Below are 9476 nucleotides of genomic sequence, written 5' to 3'. Positions count from 1 at the left end.
TGCACGTTTGTAAATATGTATAGAGTACATTACCCCTCACCCACAAAACTATAATCCATGGGAAAATGTCGACAACACACACTAAACTACTAATCATTACAAATGTGACCACTGCATTGATAAACAAGGCATCAGTGACATCAATACCACATACTTCTACCTTCTTTTGATCACTAACAGATATATACTTATTTTTTTCAAACTGCTTAGTGTAACCACTGCTACCAGTTTCATGGAATAAACTCAACAGGCTGTTTATTGAAATCTAGCAATTTTAAGAAAATTTATGAATGGACGACTTACAGCAGAAAAACAAAACAAAAACAAAGTATCAAAATCCCTTTACTCCATATCTCCGGCTTACCGCCCAAACCTTGCCAGCGTGTCGGTTTTCGGTATGGTGTGTTCAACAGGCATTTCGGGGATTTGTTTTCAAAGCCGGAAAGCCGTGGTAAATTCAATAAAAACATGAAAACCCGATAGATACGTTCCCAGCAATTGCCTTCGTATTAAAGTGAAGAGTAGATCAACATTGACATTTCCTGTCAACCACACATCTTTCAATTCGACTCGTTTTCTGATGGTCAGAGAATGGATTCCAAACGTTTTTTGACTCACTTGTGTAAACAGAGTGAGTCTATGTAATAACCAGGTGTTCGATTGTGTGTGTGTGTGTGTGTGTGTGCGTGTGTGTGTGTGTCCATGGTAAACTTTAACATTATCATTTTCTTTGGAAATACTTAGTTGATACCCCAAATTCGGCACAAAAATTGTAAATGATCAGTTCTTTCCATACATTCTATTCATAATGATATTCCACGTCTGGAAAGGGCACAAAACATATTCAAATATTTTCACCAAAAAACTACTGTTACATTTTTCTTCTTCCTTTATATATATATATATATATATATATATATTTTTTTTTTTTTTTTTTTTTTTTTTTTTTTTTTTTAAACACGAAACTGAGCATTGTTATGTGACATGCTGACACACTGAACATCAGCAGTTCATTCTATTTTTGTTGTTGAAAATGGAACTTCTTTTGCTCAGTATGGAATTTACGTTAACACTCACATCTTTCAATGTGCCTGTAAATGGGACGTTAAACTGATTGGCAGAAAACTAATCGTAAGGAAGGGAGGTCATTTTCTTATAACACATTTCACTCATCTAAAACATTACGACATGACTTTGGGCATAAAAAGGTTTTTGTGTTTTATATTCAGTGGGAAGATCTTACACTATTTACATTTGAGAATGATGCTAACTACAATATCGACGTGTTTACTGCATACGAATATTTTATAGATGTTACTACATTAACTACAATAAACACAACAGAAATTGTACATGGACAGACCCCACACGAATCGATGGAGGCGGACATATTGGAATACAGCGTGCCGCATTCACTCAATGATTCGCGATAATATATAGTTGACAGAAGGCGAAGAAAGCAGCCGAATTTTTATTCAGAGAGAGATTTGTGCACAGGCCTAAAAAAACTCTTTTTTTTTCTTTTTTTTTCTGCTGCCCCATCATCTGCACCGTTTCAGTGGCATTTCTCCCACGCCGCTCATTTAGATTCCCCCATTCACGGCCACACACGGGTTCGTCCGTCACAGTTCCAGCGTCCGCAGTCCACAAGGAACCATCGATGTTAGGTCGCCAGGAGGCCACACACCAGAGGAGACCCTGCACTGCTGCTGAGTCACTTCGGTGGTGTTCAGTGGTGCCTGTTCTGTTTTAACGTACTTAGGACACCACCTACTAAGCCCCCTACTAACGACAATAATGGCTTAGTCGCGGAGCCAGACTGAGTGAGCGTCCCTCCCAGAGTGGAGACCGCCACCACGTCCCTCAAACAACAGCCCCCCATGAATCTGCCGACACTTACGACATTGACAGGACTCACCCCAAGCACGGAAGTGGAGGGGTATCGAAACTGAGGTCACCATGAGAGCAGGGCATGAAAGGCCACAGACTTTGAGACTATTTTGTTTCTATTAATGACGATGAAGGAGGAGGAGGATGACGATGATGATGACGATGTTGCTATGGAGGTCCATTTTGGTTTGGGACTGCGTGACAAGGCTGTACTCTACGCTTCCTGTCATAATGATATCCTGGCATTAACCAGGCCCGAGAGATACAGACACTTGCAGTGTTGGTCAGGTAATTAGAGCAACACACCCGAAGACGCATCCTTGAAGTGGATGACACTCGACTGTGTGGTCCCAGTCTCCCCATTTAAGCTCACAGCACACTCAACTCAATCCGCTGGGATTCGAACCCGCGTCCTCCCAGCCGTCAGTCCGCGACGCTAACCACTTCGCCACGGCGGCTGGTGGCCTAAAAAAAAACTTACTGCATAAATGTCCCCAACATTTTCCAAGCACAGTCTATCAGTATCATCGCATCGCATTCCGCTTGCACAGACAACTCTGAACTTTGCTAACTGCGCGACTATTTTTATTATTCCAAGAGTGGAAGTAAGTAAAACATGCATTACTCAGCTTTGAAAGACGGAGTAAGTTTTTTTAACAGTAAAATAATCTTTAACGTGTCTGTTTTCCATATCGTTCGGAGGCCAAGTACAAATATGTCTAGCAACTCCTAGCAGACAGCAATGTTTCGAGGTACAGAAGGGGTGTTTTCACTGCTCGCCACCTGTCTAAAAATAGCTGTTGCAATATAGTCCATTCAGTTGACAGGCTGACACAAAGTAATCCATGTAAAATGAAATGGAACAGTTCTGGAAATGCAGAATATCCCATACTTTTGGTTTGAGGATTCCCATCGTTTTTCCACAGTTCTGAAAGAACAGGTGTGTAACAACTCCACTGTTTATTTACTATCATCAGACGGTAGAAATAGTTTGCTAGTATTGCGAGCTTTTGAGGCAAGTTGTCAGCTTCGGCAGTTAGTTTTACGCAGCATCTTTCTTACTCACGTCAATAAAAAATCCACTGACTGACCTTGTAGGTGAATAAGCGAGCTCTTATTTAATGTTACCAATGGGCCTATCAACATATATTGATCCGAATGATATTTTCTGCTTTTCGTCAGAAATGAGAATTCGTAGAATTGAAAAACTGTATGTTTGAAGCAGAACAATTCCATCTGAAGCAGCCAACGTTCCCGCAGTATTTCACTTTTTCTCTTCAAACACACATATAGATCTAGATGAAATTATGTATGTGTGTTCCTGTGTGTCTGTGTGTATTTTTTTGCAAGATCATCCATTTCTTTTCTCCTCCCCCCCCCCCCCCCCCTTATTTCCTTTGCTGAATTAACCTTCGCCGGACGGTGCTATTGACTATACACGGAAGACGGTGTGGGTCCGTGTGGACCCATGTCCCTCAAAGACGGAAAATCATGTCCACCCTTCCACAGACGGTGTGGGTCCATGTGGACCCATGGCCGTCATAGAAGGAAATTTTGTGTTCATCCCTCCGAAGACGGTGTGGGTCCAGGTGGACCCATGTCTATAAAGAGGGTTATTTTAATCCGCTTTTGGAGAAGTTCTCAAAATACTGCTCCATCCTGCAACAATGGCGGACAGTGGCGCTTATGCTTCCATCACAGCAGAATTTGTGTGTTAGTATGTGTGTGTGTGTGTTTGTGTGTGTGTGTGTGTGTGTGTGTGTGTGTGTGTGTAAACTGTATGTGTATGTGTTGCATGTCTGTATGTGTGACACTAAGGAATGTTACCTGAAATGCAGACTATATTTCTACTGCAATTAGGCTTCAAGCAGCAAGAAAAAAGAAACATAAAAATACAAGCAAGATCAAAACATCAAGAACACCAAGCAGTAGTAAGAAACACAAAATAGAAAAAAAGAACTCAACAAGCAAGAATCATGTTAGGTCATGACACTGTGTAAGAGCCAAATACCATATCTTTTACTGCATTTGGTATAGCTGAAGAACATGTATGCATTTTAGAATTCTCATGATCTGACAAGTTCAGCGTTTTTACTTTGAGCACGCACAGGAAGGGCAAAGAATTTGCATGTGGTCGGGACAAACATGCTGACTGCATTTCTGGCACTTCCGTCTCACTTTTCGATCAGCCTTCCATGAGCAGAAAAAGCAGCGTGCTTTCTTGCGCTGTGTGGGGGCAGTTTCACTTGATGTTCCAGGATCAGAACTCGCTTGCCTCTTGTGCAATGTGCTGGCAGCTTCACCTGATCTTACTGTCTCAGACTTGTATTGCCTGACCGTTTTTGCTCTTGGCATTTTGTGCCCTTCTGACTCGAGCTCAATCCTCTTGATTGAACGTTTCATCAGATCAAGAGTGCCCCGGTGCATGTGTGTGTGCATGAGACGGCGCTTCATGTGTGGCAACATCAGGCTTTTACTGATGCATTGGATGAATGCACTCCGTGCATCTTTCTTTGCAAGAGAATCATCTTCAAATTTGATTGGACACAGCGTGCAGCCACTGTAGCAAGATCAATGATGTTGGCAAACATGACAAATGGCCAGCGTTTGGAAATTCTTTTTGAGGTATAAGCATGGACAAGCTTATCCAGAGAGTCTACGGCCCCCTTTGTCTCATTGTAAAAAAGAACAATCTCAGGCTTCTGCTTGGGGGCCCCTGGCTTCACCATCCCTTCGTCATGCATTGAGCTGAGGAGAACGGTGTTCTTCCTTCTCTTCCCCTGGTAATTAACAAGGGTGACAGTCTTACTGTAAGCAAACTCGCTGCCGTGAAGTGGGAGGTTTCTGTTGCCTTTGAAAGGGTAGGGTAGAAACCTTTTGTTGGATCTGACTGTCCCTACGACTGTCAGGCCATTGTTTTGACAGCCCTCGGCCAAAGCCAAATCTGTGAAATAATTATCAAATGTAATATTTCTTCCACTCTTGAAGAATGGAGTTGCCAGCTGAAGGGCAATGTTCCTTCCAAGATTCACCTGTCTGTCCTGGCCGAGGGGCCGGCCAAGGTATGGAATTCCCAAGAGAGGGAAATTATTGGCTGAGTCAGCAACCCAGAACACCTTTATGCCATAGCGATCGGGCTTGCTGGGTAGGTATTGGATGAAACTGCACCTGCCTCTAAAAGGCACAAGCTGCTCATCCACAGTTAGAAGGGGCCCAGCAATGTAATAGGTACTAAGGTTTTTGTTGAATTCGTCCCAAACGTCTCTGAAAGGGGCAAATGAATCTTTTGCTCTTCTATTTGATCTTGTGGATTTGTCATCAAATCTCAGACAACACATGAGGATTTTGAATCTGTCCATACTCATGGCTGCTCTTACAAGACTGACCCCGTATTCCTGATCCCAAATTTCGCTGATGAAAAGCATGTTCTGCTTTTTGACCCCCCCCAAAAAACAACACGCCAATCAAGGCCTCAATCTCAACATCGTCACAATCTTGCCATTTTTCCTGGTACTGATTTTGTCTATACAAATTTGCGAAACGGACAGTGTCTTTAATGATTTTGTCTGAAATAAACAGTTTGTATGTATCATACGGATCATGCACATTTTGGGTTCCAGGGACCCGACCAGGGAGACCCTTGAAAATGTTTTTAGACGGCGTCTTTCTTTTTCCGGTCACTGGAACTTTGCTCCATCTTGTTCCGTCCTTTGCTGTATATGTGTTGGAATCTGGTGGCACTTCTTGCTCCTCACCTGACTGAGAAAAGAATTCTTCTTCATCTTTTTCGAAATCTGGTTCATCATCACTAGGGGACTCCGCATCAGGCTCAGGTGGAAGAAATTCTTCGTCACTAGTCATCGCCACTTTCATGCTCGTGGTCCTGGGAACTGACAATCCGTGTTCTTTGCTGATCTGGGGTAACCAACAAAAGAAGAGATAGGTACAATACAGTCAAATATGATTCCATAAATTTGCAGTTATGTTTCACACACACACACACACACACACACACACACACACACACACACACACACACCCTGTCATCGAAAAAAACTCGGGCAACATTGTAAGCATTCGCAACTAAAAATGACAAGCAACAAAAATGCAGACACATGTAAGCACTTGTAAACAATTAACCCATAAACACTAGAGCACCAAAACAGAGAGAGAGAGAGAGGAAGCCCCCACCCCCCTCCACCCCCCCTTGTCTCCCCAGACACATACGTAGACTACAGGCAAACATACACACATACAACAATTGAAAATGAAAGTAGGCATTCATACCAAAATCTTCTTCTGCCTCTGCTCCACAGTCCTCAGCCAATGCCTGCCTGGTCTCTGTTGGCAAATCTGGGGATAGGAAAAAAAAACAGTGGGTTTCATTGGTTTTTATAAAGCACATACGTTAATCCCCCTATCCACTCCTCTATCGGCACCTGTGAACGCATGAACTACTGCGTGAGTACACCTCTGTGATTGTATTCTTCAAGCCTTTTTACGTTATTGATTAGTTTTGGCTAGCTTTGAAATGCAACTTGAACTGAGACAGAGACAGATACAAACCATAGATACAAGCCATTTCTGCACTCCCCAAACCCCCGACCCATCAACCTTATTTCCCCTAATAAATATCAAGTGGTTTAAATTCTAACTAAAAATGTTGATATACTCACCAAAATTACGGTCTTCCTCTGCGTCAGCGCAAGTGACAAGGGCTTCAAAAATGTTGGGTCTGTCCATGACGGTATCAGAGTGGCTGTCCAGCATCCATGAGAGATACTCGTAGCAAGGAGAGAACGTGGGAAAAACCCGCCGCTTTCTCAGAACTTGTTAATTTCAGAAGTGCCAGTATCGGTTTCAGTTTCTCTCTCCATGCAAAGAGGGGGTCCTACAGACCTCCCCATTGTCGCCCTCTGTAGTCAAGGGTTACAATTTTCCTTCTTTGCGAGCCATGGGTCCACACGGACCCACACCGTTTGCGGAAGGGTAAACACAGTTTTCTTTCTTTGCGAGCCATGGGTCCACACGGACCCACGCCGTCTGCGGAGGGGTAAACACAGTTTTCCCTCTTTGCGAGCCATGGGTCCACACGGACCCACACCGTCATCAGTGACTAGTTAAAATGTCACCTTTAATTACCTTTTGAATTTTTGACCCATATTTTCGAAATTTTAGTACAAGGAGGGGATCTGTGTGTTTGGAGCATATCTAAAAATTTCATTGAAAAACATATTTAAATATACGAGATATCGGCATTTAAAGACTCTTCTGGGTCCACATGGACCCACACCGTCCGGCGAAGGTCCTACCCAGAGATGAGTGTCATCGGCTATGATCGGACGACTGAGACCACACAGTTCAGGACCATCACCTCTACGGATGTTTATCTGGGAGTATTGCTCAATTGCCCTGACCAGTACAACAGGTGTCTGTGTCTTTAGTTGACGCTTAAATATGTTATGAAAGGAAGCCTAGCCTGGTCAAAAAGTCCCAAACCTGAAATGGACCTCGACAGCAGTATCATCACCATCCTTATCGTCATTCATAATCAATAAAGAAAAAAAAATGTCCCGGATGCTGTGGCCTTTCATGCCCTGTTCCCATGGTGATCTGAGCTGCTTTCACCCAAGACATCCAGGCTTAGGGTGAGTTCCTGTCAAGGTCTTTGGTAACGCAGTGGGGCTATCGTTAAAGGAACGTCGTGGTGGTACCCACTCTAATATAGATGCTTACTCAGTCTGGCTCCGCAACAAAGCGATTCTTGCCGTCAGTAGGGGGTATAATAGGTTCTGTCCCACATATGTTATATCAGAGCAGGCACTACTGAACTCCACCAGTGACCAGCAACAGTGCAGGGTTTCTTCTGGCATGTGGCCTCCTGGCCACCTAACATCCATAGAACTCTCTGTGTGAACTGTCGGTGTGGCTGTGAATAGGGTATCCGGAATGAGCGGCGTGGAAAAACTTCATGCACATGATAGTTCCACGTGTCTTACTGATCTCGCGGACATTAGTTTGAACTTGATGTTTATTTAGCTGCCGGTTGCCAGATATCACTCCTCGCCCTTGCTTTTTTATTCTGATTTTAAGTCATTAGAAATCGCACGTGAACCAGGACGGCTTTTTTGTTTATTGATATGTTTATTTGTTTATTTATTCACCTATAGATTCTTTCTTTTCTGCTCTGAAACCCTTTGGGGTGAGCTGAAATTAAGTCTCGTGAATTATTAGCAATAAAATACCAGACAAAGCAAAGGTTCCAAGTTTTGATTTCTTTTAAAAGAAATACCCAAGAGTCTGAAGAAACTGATGAACAGAAATAAAACAAAACAAACATGAAACAAACAAGGAAGGGTACGTAATGCATATTGTCTGAGAAAAATCTGCATCATCAAATGAACTGTTCAAGTTTTGTAGGAAGTGATATCCATATCAGAAAGTTTACACTAGCCCGCGGTCATGTGATTGTTTAAAATTTTCGACCATTGCACACTAAAAAAGAAAAACTTGTGATGACACGTGTATGATAGCTAGTAGTCTTTATTTTGATTTATTGAATGAATGCACCGCGCTTTTTGTTTATTGAATGTTTCATGTGTACATCTGTGCCTGAGCAATGAATATTAGAAATGGTAATGGATATTTAAAGGAAAATTTGTGGCAAGCACATTCCAGTCAGGATGACCACACAAGCTCGACAAGCATCGTCGTGTAGATGGAATAGAATAGAATATGTCTTTATTACCAAGTGTACCGGGGTCACAATAAATATGGAGGGGGGCTAGGGGGGGGGGGGGGGGGGATAGTACAAAACTAGGTACGAACATAAATCGAAAATCATACACAAACACAGATACAGTAGAAATTAGGATACATACAAGTGCATATCAATATAAAAACTTGTGCATACTCACACATGCACGCACTACACACACCGTCTAAAAACACTTATAGTGAATAGACGTTAAACTGAAGAAAACGCACTGCACACACACACACACACACACACACACACACACACACACACACACAGAGTGACTGCTCGGTAGAAATCAACCATGATTTCCTTTTTAATTCCGAACTTCTTGAGGCGCAGAAGAAAGTACACGCGCTGTTGTGCTTTCTTAACAATTTTTTTCGTATTTTTCTCCCATTTCAAATCGTTGGAAATGATCAATGCGAGAAATTTAATTCGCTGACGATCTCTACTTGCTTGTCTTCAATGACAAGTGGTAAGGGGTCAGATCTGGTCTTCCTGAAATCTAAAATTAATTCTTTTGTTTTTGATACGTTGAGTTCTAAGTTGTTTTGATCACACCTGCTGACGAGTTCCAGTACTTCTTCCCTATATTTGACTCATCACAGTTCGTAATCAGCCCTTCTAGAGCAGTATTGTCGACAAACTTGACCATGGTGTTAAATTCATTTTGAGTTGCACAGTCATTTGTGAATAGTAAATACAACAGTGGGGATAGAACACATCCCTGTGGGGTGCCTATGTTGAAAATGCATGTGGAGGAGGTGAGGTCACCAACTTTAACAACTTGCGGTCTGCATCTTAGAAAATTTAGGATCCATGCACA

This window comes from Babylonia areolata, chromosome 2 (assembly GCF_041734735.1).
Source record: "Babylonia areolata isolate BAREFJ2019XMU chromosome 2, ASM4173473v1, whole genome shotgun sequence".
Classification (NCBI taxonomy): Eukaryota; Metazoa; Mollusca; class Gastropoda; order Neogastropoda; family Buccinidae; genus Babylonia; species Babylonia areolata.
This window is presented reverse-complemented; position numbering follows the sequence as displayed.